The 20,652-nt window shown below is 36.1% G+C and overlaps 1 long non-coding RNA gene across 1 annotated transcript in view; it reads left to right on the forward strand.

The window, feature by feature from the left end:
* LOC119157138 overlaps positions 1-20,652 on the forward strand; it is a 141,082-nt gene that overhangs the window by 82,279 nt on the left and 38,151 nt on the right. Inside the window, exon 2 of the long non-coding RNA XR_005107401.1 lies at positions 4,400-4,444. This is a non-coding gene — a long non-coding RNA (uncharacterized LOC119157138). The remainder of the gene's footprint in view (positions 1-4,399; positions 4,445-20,652) is intronic.

Here is a 20,652-nt window from a genome sequence, read left to right on the forward strand (position 1 = left end):
TTGTCGTTAGGATAGGTCTCCTCATTTTAAATTTTAAAGTGGAAGAGTGAAAATTGTTCTTAAATTACTGTGCTCTTTAAAACAATACTTGTCTTTTAAGTAGTCTAGAGATGAAAACTTAAACTTGTTCACATTCACCCATTAAAAAGAAAATAGAATGTAGCAAACTACTATATTCAGCTCACAAAGCATACTCATCAATATCTTTACTAGCAACATAATCTGAAAAATAATTCACTTATTGGCACATTTAGCGCTCCCTATTTTATGCATCACTGTCAAGCCCGATTGGAATCCAACCACTCAAACAGTCAAATTTACTAATTTTAACAAGCAATAGCCTCTGGTTACTCAGTTATCAGAACAGTGCCCTTACAGAGCCTGCTGCAAGGTGGATCAATGCAATTATCATCCACTGACATATGGCAAGGAGCTATGAGTGTTTTCACATGAGATAAATTGAATGGGACACAAATCATTGACTTATGTCAAGGATACCAGAGACAGCACCTGAAATACAGCAAATTTCAGAGGGGGCTGACAGGCAGTGAGTGAGGAAAACAGAACTGCATGTTGTTGATACTATTCTGGAAGAAAATCACTCAGCCAGAGTGCAGCTTACTATTTGCTCTGTCATCCAGAGCAAGTTAAGTAGTGTAGTGATCTGCTTCCTGTATGTCTTTATTTATGCAAGGGTTTGCTTGCTCATTTTCATATTCCTTCCAGAGGGTAAATGCCTTTATTCTGTTTAACAAGTAAGTTTGGTTAAATCTGATCAGGATTGCTGTAGTTGCTGCCCGTAATTTGTATGGAAAAGTAGCAAGTGTTTCAATAGTCAACATGCTTTCTACGCTCTTGCCAGCCTCAGCAATGAAGATAACCATTTAAAAGGCCTAGAAATGCCACTTTTTCTTTTTATTTCTTTTTTTTTTTTTTTTTTTGATCCAAATATAGACTGTTATTTTATGAAAAAAGTAATAGTAACTTAATTTAATTTGAATACTGGAAATTTATTACAGCTCATTAAGTCCACATTTGTAAACGAAGAGAAAGTGGTTCAATGTGTTTAGTTCAGCGTATTTGGTACATAAAGAGATAGTCATAACATCTAACTTCAAGAGCTTCTGCTGCCTAAACCAGAAACTAATCCTCTTAAGCCTCCAGTGAAATTCAGGATGAAAGGGACAGATTTCTCCAGAGGGCAATTCAGGGTAAGAATTTAACTTAGGTGCTTTGAATTGCACTCCTCCAGAGAACATCTTCCTTCTACTTTTAGTTATATAGTGTATGACCAGCTTTCTAATTCAGGCACTTTAGTTAGGTGAGTGAAAGACCATGTATCTCCTATAGCTCCATGAAGATTTGGAATGGGACAAACATTTTCTTGCTAAATAATGAGTTCTTTGTAAAACATATTTTACCTTGAAAGAGTTCATGGATATGAGTAAAATTGACAAAATATAATTCTGCAGCTGGGTTGACTGTAGGAAAGTAAAATTTCCTGGTGAGTGAAGGCTGTGTTTTTTATAATTAATACATTTGAATGTTATTTCATTTTCATCACACTTTTAGGAAATACGAATTGAATAGGCTACAAATGTGCAGAGGTTAAATATTCACAAGAAAGAAATGTGACAATGATAAATAGAAATATACTTGTATGCTATGTTAAATGTATTTGTCATCTTGTTTAAGTAAATGTTTGAAATAGATTTGCAAGTTGCCTTGAGTGTTACAGATTTGTTCAGATGCACAGTTCCTGAATTTCATATGACATATTATTATTTTTTTAAGACTTCATTTCAATAGCTAGTTTAATGAAGTTTAATCCTGCAAGCTCTTTTGTTTGACCCATATGTTTTTAATGTAAGCCATCAACTGTTTTGAGATAGGCAGTGAAGTAGGGAAGTTAGCATGTGCAGAGCATAGAGTGAAAGACATTTCAGCTTGACAAAAGGTTCAGGCAAGCCTGATCCAGGTTTTGAGCAGTTGGAATCAGTGGACTGGGAAGGGTAGAGACAAAAACACCCAGTAAAGTTCAGAGGTTCATTTCTTAATTTTCAGCCTAACAGGACCCCCTGGCTGCTTTCTGCCAGCCCAGTTCTTCAGGAAAAATGGAAAACAACAAAAAGCAGCTGCCTAAGGATTTACTTTAGTGCTTTCTGAGTTTTCTCTCTTTTGCTTCCCTTGCTGTTGTTGACTGCAACACCAGTCAAAACCACCTTACTCTGAATTACCCCAGGCCTGGGCACTCCCTTTCCATAGACCATTTCCTTCTAAATGCCTTTTGGTTTTTACTCAAGTCTCCATCCATTACAGCCTCATTCTGAAAATCTTTAAAGAGAGCAGCCCTGATGAAAACTCTGGAGAAACAAGACTGCTTTCAGGCCTTTCATATTTGACTGGACAAGCAAGTAATGGAGAAGTAGACTTGTGAGAGTATGCAATGAGCTTACTCAGTAGAAAACCACAAATACTCAGTGACCAATCTCAGCCAGTCTGGCCTTCAGCTGGCAGCAAAAAGATGGCTCAAAACCATTTTTTGCATCCAGTTTTGATGTGTTTCAGAGCCCATTGTGGCCTCTGGTAAGAAAGCACCTTCAAAGACTGCAGCCTCTAAGGTAGGCTCTAACTAGCTGGAGTGATAGACTCCCTCCATGCTCCTGCTAGCTAGTTTGGGGACCAGGGTTGTTGTAAGTGTTTCTTTAACAGTTCTCTTCTAACCTGAGGAATTTTTCTCAGAGGCCATACTGAATGTGTATTCATTAGCTATATAAAAATCAGTTCTAGTGAAATGGAGATTATAAGAGAAAATTTGGGCAGCAAATACTTTCAAGTGTTATTAAGAATTAATGAATTCCAACTATGTCCCTATGCATTTTGCCTCTCATTCCTCTGCCTGGATTTGTTTTCGTTGATTAAGTTTCAGTTGGTTTTTTTTCCTGAATGTGTTGTAACACAAACCGAAAAGTATCTTACCCTATACCATGTCAAGATGTTTAGATGAATAATGGAGTGTGGCTATGGCCAGGTTTAACCATATCCATCTGTTATCAAGTCCTAACTTTGGTAGTGATAGCTAATATCTTAACTAAAAGTTTCCTGTAGTAATTGTTGATTTCTTTATAATTACTGATGTCTTTGTTTCAAGTAAGTTTACAATATCCTAGTGCTGATTTTATATATCTGTTATACCCAAATATACTTTTTGTTTCTATTGATAACATTATACCTTATGCTTTCTAAACCTTGCTTGTCTTCTTCCATCAGAAAACAATTACAGTTTCTGTCTGTTGAAAAGCTTGTGCAATTTTTGTGCTCTCAAGCATGGAACAAATTACTGAATTTGGTAAATTGTAACATTTCTTGGCCACCCACTCTGAGCTCAGAATGGACATCTTTCCAGTTCACAGTAACACGTACTTAATCAAATAAAAATTTAGTAGAACTCTGTAGATAACTTTTTAAGCATGAAGGTTAAAAATAATGTTATTCAGAATATTTCTGAGATGTGTAAATATGTAAAAAAAAAAAAAAGAAAAAGAAAAAGAAATGTTAGATCAAGGTTATAACGTTTTTTATTTCTCAGAGCAGAAAAGCTTTATCTGAGTTTAAGCCTGCTATACATAGTTTTACCCATAAGTAGTAGGGTTAAAATGAATTTGGATATTGCTATGTTGCACAGCAGTCTCTGGAGCACAATTAACTCTCAGCAAGCTAATCTTTCAGGAGCAGATTCTTTTTGCTTTCTTGTATATAAGAAGCTGTTACCTAAGCATTACTGTACGGTTAATTTATTTCAAGACTTAAACAGCTTCTAAAGTTACAAGGCAAGGAGAGTATCAAGTAGCATCATATTAATATTCCGTATTCATATGTTGTATCAGGTAATTATTATTAAGAGACTTTGTGTTCAAATTCAAATACTTCCAAAAGTGACTTTAATAAAGCTTACACAACATTAAGTGTTGAAAGGACAGAAAAGGTATTGTCGTCAAATCCAAACAAGAATTAGAAATCACTGACATACTGATTTCTAAAGAACTGGATTTCAAAGCACTTTTACAGTATGGGAATCCCTAGGTAAAGTTTCCATATAATGAGGACTTCCTTACTGCATCTTTTCTACTGTCTTCCCAAGAAAAACAAACTGTAGGGCTTGTGAAAATAATCTCTTTTAAACCGAGTAAAGGAGCAGAGAGATGTGTGCAAACTTAATGTTGTCGTACACAAAGTATCTTCCTTTATTTTGAGGGTGATGATTTCAGCTGAGCATGGATAAGGATGTCTTAATATCTGGTACAAAGCTTTGCAGTGAAATATGAAAGAAACCATGATGCTTGCATTAAAGAAATTCAAGCCTATTTATATATATTTGGGTTTGTTTTTTTTTTTCCAGTTCAATGGAGGAGTTTGTCAGTACCACGCAGAAGATGTAAAACTGGTTAGTAAGTTACCTGTAACTGTATGCGATTGAACATTGGATTCATTGGAAAGTCAATGCACCATAAAGCTCACAGTAATTACAAGGCAAAACAATGGAGCATAAATTCTGTCCTTAAATAATATTTTGTGGCTTCCCCAAAGCCATTTCTGTCTTAAATGGCAGAAAGTTGCTAAGACTTTAAGTACCTGACTTCAAAGCTGCTGTGTAAAGGTATTGTAAGGACAAGGAGAGGAAAAACAATTGGTCCAGAGAGCATTCAGATAAAACCAAGCCTTATCTCGTCTGTTGTACAGAGAAAAACAATTTAACAATTGTGAAGTTTCTCTTCCCTCAAGGATCTCGAGCCTGCTCGCTCCAGTTCTGCCCTAAGCTACTGTTCTACTATCCATTTATTCTCTCTAGCACCACTTAAAAACAGGCGAACATGGACAAGGAAGCAGCACATGCTGCGAAGACAAACCTTTGCTAGAAACTGCAGCTGAAAAAGGAGGAGGAAAGGGAGTTCAGGAACTCGGAGTACTGAAATGTTCTTGAAGCCTTTCCTTCCTCATACATAGCTATATCTTGCACAGATGGGAACAGAAAGCAGATTAATGGACAGATTCTGTCCTAGTGATTTTTCAAGAGACTGGTTCACCACTGGCAAAATATCCTTTCCCCCCCACCGCACCCCCCTAGTATTTATATCTTTAGTCTGATGTATTTTTGCAGCATACTGATTTGTCACTTAAATGGGATACATTTATTTTTTGCATAAAAATCACTTTCCAATATGTTTAACTTGTTACTTTATTAAGTCAACCATTTTTTAACAGTTAAATTTTAAACTGAAGTCATATATTTTTTGCAGACCCATACTTAAAAAAGCAGCTACAGCAGGATTAAGCAAATCCACAGATACTGCAAAGCAAGTCCTGCAGCTATGAAGCTATATGTAGTATCTTATTATTTCACTCATATGTAAGAGCCTGAGTCTGGTTAGGCACCAAACTGGGTATTATGAGCAAAATTGTATTGATTGTGTGCTGGCCAGGCCACTGAATGCTGCATTATCTTAATCAACAAAAGTATCAGTGATCCTGATTTTATGAAAGCAGTAGGAATGCTTGCTCCAATAGATAAAAATTTATATAATACTAACTATATTGTAAACCACAGAGATTCAAAAGAATTAAATTTACCATAGAAGTTTTATTCCCTACATTGTTCTCTAAATAAAGCTACAGTGTGGAAGGCAGTCATCTAGGTCAAAAAGAGACAGGAGAACAGCAATAAAACATGATATGGGATATAAAAAGAGGCAAAAGGTAGTAAATACAAGTTACTATTTTAAAAGTTCATGCAGTTGCTAAGGGGGAGAAAAAATAGAACAGGAATATCAATAGTGAATAGAGTAAGTAAAATAAAAGGTTTTTCAAAATAAGTGGTGTTTGGGTTAAAAATAGCATTGAAAACACTGTGTAAGGAATAACAGGAACTGTTTTCCAGCCCTTGTGAAATAGAAAGGTTGTCAGCTCTAACTGGGGAGGCTAAGAAGAAACATTTACTAAAGGTATACCATGTATAACCATCTAGCCTAGGTGCCATAAATCCTGCAGTTATAGAAAAAAACTCGTCCTGAAACACAATTAATATCAACATTAACAAGAAAACAAGGGATGCATGAAAAATTGAGGTTATAAAATTGCCCCAGTACTGGATAACGTGAAAATCATGACTTGGGAATTATATATCAACTAGATTGATATTGATTCTAAGTAAAATAAAGGAACAATTGAGCTGGGACTTTAAAGACCACTAATTTTTGCAATGCTGATTCTTGCATTACTTTTCTGGTTTTGTGGGATTTGTTTTTTCAGACTTTCCTTTCTGTAGTTGTCTGTTCTATTAGGCTTGCAGACCTGGTCAAAACAGACAGTCAGTATCATAATACCTGGATATCTCCAGCTTCTTTGAGAAAGCTCTCATTACGTGGAATGACAGGTATTTTGCAGATTAGGTTTAAAAGTGTTTCCCCCATAGAAGACAAATTTATGTTCCTACTGGGAAGGAAAGAAAGTATTGAGTTGTTACTGAGCAATTAATGTTTCCTGGAGACATATAGAGACTATGTGGAGTCATATATGTGAAGTTTGCAAATGATACAACATTTCTGTGGTAAGAAATGATGAGAAGGGTGTGATACTAATGCAGAGCAAGGTATGGATTCAGTTGATGACCTGATTGAAGAAATTGCTCAATAGCAGCCATGCAAGTGGAACGTATTCACTGCATCAACCCATCCTCCCTCAGGGCAGAAGTTACAACTCCATTAATCTCTTCCTTCTTTCTTCCAGTACATCTGGTCTTAAGAATGACCTGGAGCACTTAATTAAGTGGTCACAATAGAATACTGATATGCATAATGGTATGCATTTCAAAAGGAGTACCACACACTGTGCTGACATAGTTGGAGCTCTTGTGTAGAAATACAGTAAGTCAAAAAGGATTTTAATGGTCATTATGAGTAGATATACTATTGAAATTAATTTCAGAGTTAACTCAAGAAATACACCCCGAAAATGAACAATCTTAAAAAATATATGTAAAAAAATTATGTTATTAAAAGAATGTGCTTTTTTCCCTGGCTGTGATAAAATCATCACAGTTCAAAAGGAGTATTAAAATAATCGAGTAGGAATAAAGGAAATTCACAAAATATATCCAGAATTTGGAATGTCAAGCCTTATGTCACAAAGAATAGCCTTATCCAAAAGGAAGTTGAGAGAAGACACTCTCTTTTTAAAAGTGCTTGTTCATGGGTGCATTTGAATAGTGTGAAGCAGGAAGAACTGTCTATCCAAAGACTGTTAACTGAGGTTAGAGAAATTAATTGCCTAATTAGGATACAATTTCCTGGCAGTCTGACAGAAGATGCAAAAGTGCAACTTCTTCTCATTCAGAAACTTTGATGTGAGTTGGAACAGTTTTCTAACATGTGTATGATTTAATTCAGCTTTTCAGAAGAAATCATCAGCCTGTGTGTACTGATGAATCATCCTAAATCTTTCAGGTGGTCTACTGAGTCTTCCTGGGGCATTTGGCAACACAAATTTTTTTGGTCAAAATATTCTCATAACACTTGGTCTTACAAAACCGTAGCATTTATTAGTCTCATGCTTCAGAACCTCATTTAGTCATCTGACCAACCAGAAATTAATATTTGTTCCCCCTTCCCTAGGAATATTACTTTAGCATGACTTTCTAGATACTTTTCTCCTTTCTGAAACATCAGGGGTTTTGTCCAAATGAACACAGGATGATAAATGGGGGGGGGGGGGGGCGGTGGGCAGGGAGGTATTAGAATTGCTTCTTGGCTTGGCTGATACACTTGTCCCTCCTGCTCAGGGTAGAGCAAGCCTTTCTTCTGCCTTCTCTTTGGTAAGATAAATACATAAAGCTCCTTAAGCTCTGCAACACAAGGGTGATTTTCCAATTTTGGGATTACTTCTGTCTTCTTCAGTGTGTGGTAGAGCTCACCAGCTGGATCATCTGTGTATCTCTCTCAACAAATTTCCTGCCACTGGGGAGGTATTGGCTACCAATGGTCTGCAAGGCTTTTTGTTTGTTTGTTTGTTTGTTGTTAATATTCTTTCAGTGTGTTTTGGAGGGTTTTCTGAGAATCCAGAATTTTTGAGTAATTGAAATTGCTGTTTGTTAGCAGCAAGTCAAATGATACAGAAGAATATATGATGTATGGGTGGTTGACTTCAGAAGTCTAAAAGCCTCTCTCAGAACATTTTGCTAATGCCTGTGTTTCAGATAGGTGCCAATCTACAAAGCTTGTCTGGATCTGTAGTCAGTGAATGTGTTCTTCAGCAGACAATTCAGCCCACCTATTTTAAGAAGGAATTAATTATCTGTTGGTAGTTGATGGTGCAAATAAATTTTAGAATTAGACTATACTCTTTACCTTCTGGTAGCTAAAATTCAGTCAGCTGGATGCCACCTACTCTGATATAAAAGTCTAATAATGTATTTTTTTCTAATTGAAATATTATGAACCTAACTATTTACTACAGACAGGTGATACAGAACATTTTTTATTTAGACTATCTGATTCACTTTTCAGGAATTGCAGAGTGACCATGTCATTACGTTAACAACTACCACATAATTTTGGCCACACACATAACATAACCATTATGGTAGTTCTGTAATTATTAAATAGGAAAATGAAAATGGGTTTGTTGAGCAGCATCATTACTCATAAATGTTTCCTTTGTTATATACTATTATCTACTGTATTTTTCTCTTAGAATGAATACAATTTAAGATCAAAACAATTATGCCAAATGTAGGAAGTAATTGTACAATATCTGTACTCAGACATAAGATTTATAATAGATAATAAGAACACAATCAAAATACAATTACATATGCAATTTGTTTTGATGTACATGTTTTTGTGTGATAATGATGCTTTAATTCAAACCTTTTCTTGTTGGTTTTGTGGAGGTTTTTTTAGTCTCCAGTACTGTAAGCATAGGTTAAATTAAAGAAATGGTATTTATGAATTGCAGTCCACCTTTTGGGCAGAATTATTTTGTCCCTGTAATAAAGGAAGTGTGAAGCATTATGTGTCTGCTGCTATAAGCTGGAAGACCTAACCCTCAGGTCTGGATGATACTTTTACCTATTTGGGGTTTTATTACAAGATATCCATGCTGTGGAACTGAACTGTCATTAATAGGGAATTCACCTGCCAGAACTGTGGTCTTGTGGTGCTGGGTGAGAAATTATAGTAAAGAGACAGTCCAAGATATGAAGGGTTAGGACTAAGGACTTGATAGGACTTTCCTATCTTGTTGTTATATATGGAATGATCGGCAAAAGAATGCTTAAACCCACCACGATTATGAGAGGAATTTGACTATGAGATAAAATTATGTAGCATATGCAGCATTCACTCCTTTGGCATATTGCCCTTTCATTTGGAGTCTTTTGGCAGAGATTTCCAAGTGGCATGAAGGGCGGGGGGGTGCCATTGAATTTTAATGCTCAGAACCTGTGCTCAGCATGGTTTGAGTCACCTATAGAAACAAACATCTTAGGAGGCAAAGATGTCTAATACCCCAAGATTAAGTTTCTCTTTTTCTGCATGAATCTATGCATGTTTGGGGGTGGATGGGACAAAGGGTTACCCATTAACTGATGTGAACATAAGTTCTATTTCTAACCTGTGCAACTAGCTTTCTCATTAAAAACAGGACAATCTTCTCATATTTTATTTTAAAATATTATAAAAAAAAAATTTGTTAAGTAATCTGATCAAAGGATGCTTGTAAAAATCTATAGTATGAAATTAATGTAGCTTTTACTGTCATAGCTTGCTTCTTTATAGTGGTGGTGTTTCTGTGAGCTGCTGGAGTATGATGCAAGGCTTCTGTCCAGGAAGCAGTTAACACTGTCATCACATTATATGACATGTCTCTATACATTCCAACACATGATGATTTTGCTGCACCTGCCCAGTACTCTTTCATTAGCCTGTATTCTGAATTTTTGTACTAACCATTTCCTGGTTCATTTTCACTGGGTTTTCACAAACAAGGGCTAAACCGTGAGCGTGTAATTCTATCAGCTCGTTTTCATGCACAGCAGAGGTCTAGGTTGAGTATGCGCTCAAACTTTTCTACTTTTTCTGCTTTCTCCTACTATCAGAGTTAAAATAGCTGTACTCCAACTAAGCTTGAACTTCCTGTTAAAAAAGTTAAAGTAACTGCTAGGAAGGAAGAACTAACTTATGGGATGTCAGAGGTCCCTTGACGGTGCTAAACTTTAATGGAGGATGAGCTGCCTCTATTTTTCCATGCTGAGATGCCTACCTATTTTGTCTGCTCAGACTGACAGGTCTGAAAATGAATGATTTTTCCTCAGTCATGATGGATACCATTTCTAGACATATTGTAGCATAATGGACAAATAACTTCTCTTAAAGACTTGTCATATAATTTGAAGGAAAAAAAAATTGTACCCCCGAGACAGACATTTCTATCTATATCCTCTGGGAATAATGAGACCTTAGAGCAGAGTCTAAGGCTAAGAGTTGGTTCAAAATACTATGATGTGATGTGCCCTTATCTTCTTTTACAGATAAGACAGGCAGACTGTTTCTTGCACAGAAAATCAAAGAGCAGGCTGTAAAATCATAGGAAATAAAAAAATGACAACTGAAATCTCTCCTTTCCTTTGAAAAATATTTCTTCCAGAAATTCTTCTTTTTTCCTCTCCCTATTCCTTGGTGACCCCCACTTACTTAAACTGAAGTGAGCATGGCTGAATCCTAAATGATTCATCTGAATATGGAAAATATAAACCTTTTGGTTATTTCTAAGTCTCTTGAGGTTTCAGAAATGCTTATTACTGCAGCCTCATCTTTTTGAGAATGTAAAAGATAGCTGTTTGACATGCTTCATTCATTAGCAGTGCATAACATTCACCTTCTGTGGGTGATGAAACAGAGAGGCATCTGCAGTTGGATGAAATGTGCGGGGTGACTTGGGTCTGCAGATCCATATAGACTGGCACAAAGTTGTGAGTAGCTTTTGTATTTGGCAAGACCATTGCATTATCCATACCAAAAAAAAATCAACTAAAATTCCAGAAAGACATTTTAAAATTTGAGAAGAAACATACAAACAGGCACTTTTTCTTTTTAATTTTGAAATAACATTTCATCTAGAAAGCTGCCTAAAACTAAACAGCAGATTTTAAGGTTAAAATATATAGCTAAAAACAAAGTTTCATTTGACTCAAAACAACATCTGTTGTTTGTTCTAAGCAAACTATAAAAAGATTGACCCAGAATTGATTAAAAATTGTAGTCTCACCAAGCCAAAAACTAATAACATTTTTTTTTTCCAAGATCTAGTGAAGTACTTCTTAACATTATATAATAACATATCTAGGCTGTATGTGAAATCATATTACAAAATCCCTATTGCACTTATGAGGAAAATACTCCTAACTGCAGCCCCTAACTACTTCATATATGTCATTTCTCTGGAAGAAGTATGATTTTATTTACTGGAAAAGTGTCTTTGATGAACAGTCTGAAATTAATAAAACACATTAGTCTGTTTTGCTTTAAGTGTAGACCAGACTTACGGGGTGGATCTGTTTCTTGTATAGAAGGTGTGAGTTGGCTGATCACAGAATACTGCATTCTGTGTTTGATTTGACTCACAGGTTTTTACACCTTTTCACGGAAAATTAAAAATAAATAAAAAAAGACAGGAAAAATGTGATAAAATCATAGTTTTTACTTCCCCTCACTCATTCTTTGGGTAAAATACCTCTTTATTTCAATGAGCTTCTTGCCTGATAGGAAAAAGGAATTGTGAGTGGATTATATACAGCATCTTCCAGCCAAGGACCATAGTGACCTAGGATGCATAAATCCTTGAATGCCTGAATTTTCCCGGAGTATGTTTTCTACTGTGTTTACTGGGATGCAGAAAAGGTAGGGCTGAAATTTTCAAATCTTGCTGCCTAACTGCAGAAAATTCAACTGTGGCTGGGTACCTGGAGTGTTTCGAGTGTGTGGTGATAGTGGAATTTAAGTACTTCATTTAAAGGCTATTTGAAGGCTTATAAAACTTAGTGCTGAGTGTCTTTAGAAAGAGATACACTGAGAATTAAAGCTCCTAAATTCCATCTTTTATTGTTGCTTCTTAAATTACAGTGGAATTGCAGTCCACAAATTAAATCATTGACCACAACCCTCATTAAAAGTCAATATTTATGGAAATTACTGCATTCTGGGATCTAAGAAACTGAAGCATTTCTCTATACACAGAAAAGGCAATGACTATTTCTGTGGCGTACACATCAATATTTTAATAGCACCACTGAGGCGAATTACCTCAATTATAACTTCAGCGTCTTACAACAAACTGTTTGTACATCTCTGAAAAATATTTTAATTTTCTTCTTTTTTTCATCATAATGCTGGAAAAGACATTCTTACAAATGTAAACATAAGTACTAAGCTTAAATAAATCTGTATATACAATAGATTCTTCTGAGCTTCTAGAAGCTAAAATGAGTTAACAAAAATGCAAACCAATTCTGATGGAGGACAAAAAACCAACTGACCGTGGTTGCTCTGGTAACAAATTGCCTTTCTTTATGAGTGTGTAGGCATGCATGAATATGAGAGGGATATCTGTATATAGCTCATAGCTAGCTGCATATCTGTACATGTCCACTTGCGTGTGCATCATTCCCTCTCTCACATTCCCTCACATGTTACCCATGGATCTATTTTTTTTCCTTTAAATTTCATTAATCATCCTTGTAAATGGAATACTTCCCTTGAGTGACATTTTTATGTTAAAATTATATTTGATTTGAAAAGCAACCTAATTATAAGGTAGGCTTCCTGTAAGCTATTTAAGTCTCACCTCCCAGTGGAATCATGGAACATTTAGAAAAATAATGAATTACATCTTATATAATCTTTATTGCTACTTTTTAGAATGAATAATATATTCAGTTTGGGTTGAAATAACATATCCCTAAGGTACAATTCGTTTCCACAAATTAGATTGGTCCCTCACATACAAGATTATTAAGCATGAAGAAAAAAGTTATTGGGTTCCATGTGCCCCCTAGGAATAGTATTTTTCCCTTCACATCTAAGCTTTAAATGTAGCCTGATTCAAGACAAATCTGGTAAATAGTTAAAATAATTATACGGTTGCTTGGGCTTACCTATTAACCTTTTTTTTAAGATTCTCCTTTTTTGTTTTGAATACATGATTGATATATACAGCTCAAAGTGAAACACAAAAGAACAGAGATATTACTGTGATTCTCTGTTTTTATAGGTTCTGGGTGTAGTTTTCATTCTCTTTTTAGCTTTACCCCTCCTTTAGTTGATTAAAAAACCTAGTGTGATTCACTCTGATTGTCAAAGAAGGGCTGAGTTATTCTTTCTAGACAAAAATGTGATTATATCAGTAGTATGAAGTGGGGTGAAATGTGTTCAACACAGAGTTACCATTAAATAATTTGTGAGTCTGATAGTTCCTCTGGAAAAGGCTTGAATAACAAGTTAATGTGATGAATCATGAAAAATTATTTGTAAATGATGGAACAAAAAGATTCTTAAAAATCATTGCCTAAGACAGTCTTGTGGTTCTCAGTGTGTTCTCTTTATAATTACATTAAATAATTATTTGATTTTTTGCGTGAATGTAGATGTATGTACTTGTTCCAAGTCACTTTAATATGTTGAGAAAAACAACTACTACTGCTCAGAGCTAAAAACTCCACTGTAAGTTATATTTTAAAAACATAGCTATATTTAGCGTTTATACTAAAAAAGTATATCACAATTGGATCATGTCATATCTGTTGATTCTGTTAAAGAGTATTAGTTGATGTAGTGAAAAAACAATATAGTTATTTTTTTAAGTGGGCTGGTAACTATATCTAAAAGCCATGTTGAACTAGAAACTTAAAATTCAGTACTTTTGAAACTAAAGTGAATATCAAAATAATACTTCCTTAAAATTTTATTTTTCTGAGATTTTTCTACCTTTCCTATTCTTAAATGACTTAGTTTCCCCAGGTTAGATTATCTTGTATTCTGCTAGTACCTGAATTGAATTCAGCTGCTGAATTGTATGTCTATTCATCCAATCGGTTCGGTGCTACAGGTGGTTGCCTCAGTCTGTTTTTCACCAACATAAAAAATGCATGTATTTTAGCTTTTAGGTAGATTTCTACTCTTACAGTTAAGATTATCCAAATGAGCGCTTCATACAATGTCAAAATTATTAGAATATCAGGTGTCCCAGAAAGTTCCAACTGTTTTTTGTCACTGGTAACATTTGGAGAAACCTGATGCAGAGGATGGCTAGAATTTTATATCCCATTTTCATCTAGCCTTACTTACACCTGTCTTAAATGGTACAGCTGGGAAGAGCTGGGAAGATCTGGCATATGTAAGGTCTTACATTGTTGCTGCCATCTTAGCTAGGAAGAAAAGATTTTAAGAGGTAAATAAAGCAAAGCTACTGCTATAAACTCATCAGAATTTTTAACGTCTTTACAGATCGACAGTAATACACTCTCAGTAGTCTTGGATTTTTTTCTATTTTCTTTTTCTTGGAAAAAATTGTGTTTCTGTAAGGGAAGGTATGAACTTACTAAACTTTCACCAAACAAAAGATATTCTGATGGTTGGAGAGCTAGAAACAAATTGGGCAGAAGGCTCAACTGCTTGCTCCTTTATCTTACTGTAGATTTCAGAAGGGTCAGCTGGAAGGTGAAGGTAGGGATTTCACCCAAAAAGGTGAAGGTAGAAGGAGGTCAGGCTCCCAGGGCTGCCCAGGGAAAGAGATGGACTTCTCTAGCTAGTATTTTGGAGAAGAAAACTTACAGTAGTATCACAGTTCTTCAACTGAAAAAGAGTAGAAATGGAAAGGGGAGATAAGAAAGGTGAGAAGTATGGTTTTAAGGAAAAGTATCTCACATTGTCCTGTACATGGATACTATGACTTGTATATCAAGGAACTGTGTATCCATTCTTTGATAGATAAAATCATTTTTACCCAGTGGTCAGACCCTAGGTATTTGCCTAGTTAATGCAGTGATATGTTAAACTCAGCCTATAGTATGTATATACACATGTAGTATAGGACAACAGGGTGAATCATACCTCTCTTCTTTCTGTGCTTGAAGATGGATTTGCTTTTCTTTTGCTTTATATTTAAGGATAAAAGTTGGTAACTTTTTACCATAACTGAGGGGCTGGTTTTTTTGATGGGGAACAGCAGATTTTGATTTAAGAAAAGGCTGCTTTTTTTTTAAGAAAAACTCAATGTGTGAAACACTGAATCACTCCCAGGAAACTGCTGCTATTCAACCCAGCCACAGCTGGAACTAATTGCAGGTACCTCAGGTGTGCGGGGGAAGTGGAGCATGGCAGGGACTGCTGGTGTGGGGAGAGATGAGGCTGGCTGTAGTGGTCTTTATGGTTCCCTCTGGCCTGGGTGCTCCAAGGAAATCTCTCCAGGTACAGTACAACTTCAGTGTCATAAAACTAAGTGTTTCTGCATGAAGCATGTTCTGAAATGTTATAACAAGGCAGTTGTGAACTCTATGCAGTTCTGGCTCAGTGAGAAGCAGAAAGTACCTCAGTGACAGAATATATCTATTTATTGCTGTGTTTCCAGCCAGATGGTTCTTTGTGTGCTGCAAGTGGATAAAGTGTGAAAGCTTTGTGTATTGCTAACATAAATTTGTCTGTTAAGAGATAGATTCGGGTCCTGGTGCCTCTCCTCTAAGTTCTTCCATGTCTGAGGTAGTTTGCCACAGCATACCAGTCCTAGTGCTACTGGAAACTGCTCCCCTCCAGGTGAGACAGGTGAGATGCTGTGCCATGTGGACCAGCTGAGGGACAGGACCAGAATTTGGTGTCCAAAGCAGGGACCCTGAATACTTGGTACTTGTTAACATAAATTAGGTGCTCACGCTCTCTCTCTGCTTGCTTGGATTGCTTCTGATAAGAAAGCTGTTGGCATAATCTTACTGGTTTGTTTGAGTTTTCATGACTTGGACTTTGCTTCTAGGAAGGCTCTCTGTACTCGTTTCAAATTTTTCTGGTTTAGATTATGGCTATAAGTTAAGTGAGATTTTTTTTTTCCTAAACTTCTTGTGTTGTTATAAAGTAATTTGCAATTTTTGTTTGCTGTTTAATTCCTTGGCCTCATAATGTTTTCCTTGTCCAGGATGATTTATTTATGGCAAATACCTGTTTTTCATTATCAGTGACTGTGCATTCAAATTCTATACTACTTGTGTCATGCCAAAATCTCTTTGTACTTTAAAGCTGACCACAGGTCTGTGAAAGTGAGATGAGCTTACAACACGATGTTTTGAACAACAATAGTTCAAGAAACACTATTGTGTGTTGAACATAAATGCCGTGTATTTGTCAAAGATGACTTAGAAAAAGAGGAGGAGCGGGGAAAAGGAGAATATAAAGAGAGATTTTTAAAACGGTGAATATGGTTTTGGTTCCTGGATCCTAAATCTTTGAAAATGCAAAAACCAGAATGGAATTTGTAGTGCTGATTCCTCTACCTGAGTTTTGGTTGGCATTTGTGTCAAAGACTAGCAGTTATTATTTACAGTATCAGATTTTGTCACCGTTCAGGAAATACCAATTGGATCATACGACACTTAGGAGAGTTCAGCAGGCAAGAGGGTTACCTGGAATAATGTTTATTCATGTCGATACTATATGTATGAAAGGTTTCTGAAGTTTCTTTTCTGGTTTATGTCATGACTTAATGTAATGCACTGCTATTTCAGTTGTGGTCTCTTTTGAAGAGTTGCTAATGGTTGTGCTTTTTAATATAAACCTAAAATGCCAGGAAGACTATGAATTTCATCTTCTGTCTGAAATAGTTTATGAATTTTTCCCAGTAAATCCCATTTCCACTGAGGCCAATGGAACTTTTCTGTTGACTTCAATGGCATTACGTTTTTCACCCTTAATCTGTGCAGGTAACAAATAGACCATAGCTTATACATCATATGTTACCATTCCAAAGTCGTCAGAATGCCTCTGAATCATCATAAGCAGAATTTCATGCACTCTATCATATCTTGGCCTTCTAGGAACTTGAATTAATGCTCACAAAGACTCAGCAGTGGAAAAAAAAAAATGGTCATCTGCTATAATGAGTGTTTGTTACCTGACACACTTTTGGCACTGGATTTATCGAAATGCCAGGGCTCTGTTTGAATATGCATGTCATTTACAAACCCAAGGCTTGCTTTTTATTTCCTTAATGACATCCACAAATAATAAAGCTGCCTGATTATTTTAAATCTGTATTCAAAAGGAGAAAAAAAATACCATTCAGAATTTGAATTTGTTTTTGGTTAATAATATCATTTTATTTGTCTTAAAAACAGAACACTTGGGATGAACAGTAGCTTTATTTGAAAAAAAGAACAACTTGGAACTTTTGTAATTTGGAGGAGTTGTATTTCCTTCTGCTTCTACAACTCAGTAGTTACAAAATGGGGAAAGAATTCTCAGTTTTCTTGCAGCTTTCAAATTTTTGAAATATTGCAGAGCAGGAACAAAAATTAAATGCGAATTATATGTATTACAGAAAAATAAAGCCAAGGTCCAGTTCTTTCTGTTGTATTCTGGGCATGTGCCAACTATACTGAAATAACTTTTATTGCTTTCCTGATGTATTCAAGATGCATTAATTCTTTACCTTTATTCTGTCTTTGAGTCATTCAGTTTTAAAGGTTGAATGCCATTATTGCTTTCATCGGGGAATTCAGGAGTTTATTTTGTTGGGAGTTTTAAACTTTTTTCCTCTTCCCCCCCCCCCCCCCCCCCCCCCTTTTAATTGCATTCACTGCTTTGCATTAATAATTTCCGAGGAAAGCAAGAAAGGGCCCTAACCTATTCTAGGGGAGAGGTGATAGAATGGTAGTAAAAGCCAAAGTCCTAAGTAAGGACGTGTTTAGAAATTTGAGATACCTTTTCAAAGGAAATCATATATATATAAAGAAGGAAAACTTTATCTTAAAGAAAATCCTCTGCCGCACACTTTACCATGTAACACTTGAAAAAGCCTGGTTATTAAAAAGAATGCACCACATACACTCAGTGTCATTAGAGTGAAGGCACTTGAGCCTGTTTATTGTCACTTAAAACAACTGGCTGTACTTGACTCTGTGAAGTTTTATATGTCATCCTTCCTCACTGCTTTTCTTTCCATTCCTGTCCCTAATGATTTCTTCAAGAAACTTGACAGATCAATGTGAAGGCTTCTTCCTGCGGTTTTTACCCATGCATCTCACATGCTCCTTTCCCACATTGTGTCAGCTTCTCCTGCTTGCTGCTGCTGCTATAGAAGCCCAATAGCCCTTTATATGTCAGGGTTGTCTGTGGTCTTAAAAACTCATTCTGTCTATTCAGTCCAGGTTATTCATAACAGGCAGAACAGTTGAAGTAGCACAGTAACTTCTTAGATACTAGCCCAAATGTGCTCCGATTCCAGCATCTAGGTAATGTTTCCTGGCTTTATCACTGCCCCAAATTCAGCTAAGCCGTATGTTGTTGCTGGACATGGTATTTTACATGAAATGTAATGTGTGAACCTACTCGGTAACAACGTCTCACTAAGATGAATAAATGCCAAAGGCTGGCTTTTATTGGAGTCAGTGTGATGGCTGGGGCGATAGGTTGTTTTTCTTCACTTCTGTATGATGTCCGTGATTCCAGTAGCTTTGTATTTTAATGACACTGCCTAATGGCCTAATGCTTTTCTTTTAGTCAGTAAATATACTGAACAAATTGCATAGAGCAACCAGGGATATATTGGTTGAGACGTAGGATCATCTCCAGAAATGACTCAGAGTTAAATGGCAAAATATCTGTCACCCTGTTTGAAGCAGTATAAAAGGATTAACTGCAGCTTCTTTTTTGTGTGAGAAGATGTATGTGCTACTGATGTAGTTATGTGCTTAGTAATCTTTTTGCTTATTTGACCATTTTGTATTTAAAAGTGAGTGATAATGTTCCAACCAGTTTGTAAAGCGAAAGCTTTACCTCGGAAGTCCACAGCAGGAAAGTGTCTGCTTTGCAAGGCACTTTGTGTTTGCAGTTATCAACCAGCAGGAATGCTGCACAGCTAAGGCAGAGCGAGCAATACTAACCCATAAAGACTTGTCTTTGTTATTGTAAGGATGGTCATTGGACCAACAGTTGTGCAATAATCTCCTTGTGTGACAATAAACAGTCTCATTTATCATTATCTTAACAGTCTACAAATTATGCTGACTAAATCAAAATATACAAATTGATGTCATAGCTAAATAAAATTTGGCAAAAAACAGTTCGTGCTGAATGTTCATGTGATTTCTACAATTGTCAGATGAATTATTACTCTGATATGCAATAATATAACCATATAAATGAGTTCACCAAGATTTATAGCAAACCTAATCTGTGTTCCACTTGTAATTCATGAAAAGGAACAATCACATTCACTCTGTCTGAGAGCATCTGCAAATTTCCACTGACTCTGCCTTTTAAAGTTTATTACTCCCTTTCGTGTAGTCTTTGTGCCTGTAATATTAAGCTGTAGGAGGATAAAATTTAGCAAAAAGAATATTTAAAATAGAGCTGTGGTATCTGTTTTGTTTTGACGGTGTTTCTGTGTGAAAGAAAATTAAGAGCATAAAGGTTTGGAGTTTAATGACTATACGTACTATGTTGGAAATCAATATAGAGTCCCACCCCAAATCTGTGTAATGCCTATAGTTCCTGTATGGCATATTATATAAAGACATAAAAGGCAGTCTGTACTCCTATTTTAGAAGCAAATTGTACCATATAAATTGCATAACAAGCTGCCTAGATGAATGTTCCAGGCTCTCTTAAGTCTGTAAATAAATAGTGTGTTTTTAGAAGATATGCAAAGTGCTGCTGTCACTTTTCTTACGTAGTTCTGAGTAGTGCAAGGAAATTTGTTCCTAACAGGGTGCTTGAATACCTAAAGCAGAGCCAGTGCTTGAAAACTATGTTATGTTCTGTAAGGTTGTTTCAAATGTTAGCACCTCTAGTCCTCTCATGCTTGAGAAACAGCTTACGTCTGAACTTAAGTTACATTTAATGTATAGCACCATCCAGTACCTAAAGGGGCCAACAAGAAAGTTGGAGAGGGTCTTTTCACAAGGGCATGTAATGTTAGGACAAGGGGGAATGGCTTTAAAATGAAAGAGGGTAGACTTAGATGAAATATTGGGAAAAAATTCTTCCCTGCGAGGGTGGCGAGGCACTGGCAGAGGGTGCCCCATCCCTGGGGGTGCTCAGGGCCAGGCTGGACAGGGCTGGGGGCAACCTGGGCTGGTAGGAGGCATCTCTGTCCATGGCAGGAGGTTTGAACTAGTTGATCTCTAAGGTCCATTCCAACCCAAACCGTTCTATGATTCTATTTAATTTATTTCTTCTCCACTGAGAAAGGGTCTTGCAAGACCTTGTACATTTTCTGTCCTCTTGCAGAAAGACAATAATGTCACTTTCTGTCAATTTTAGAAATGGGTAAATTGGCAGTAAAGTACTGAATAATTTCACAAGGTTTGAACAGCAATTGTAATTAGGTCTAAGCAGATAA

Source organism: Falco rusticolus, chromosome 14 (genome assembly GCF_015220075.1).
Source record: "Falco rusticolus isolate bFalRus1 chromosome 14, bFalRus1.pri, whole genome shotgun sequence".
NCBI classification, from domain to species: domain Eukaryota; kingdom Metazoa; phylum Chordata; class Aves; order Falconiformes; family Falconidae; genus Falco; species Falco rusticolus.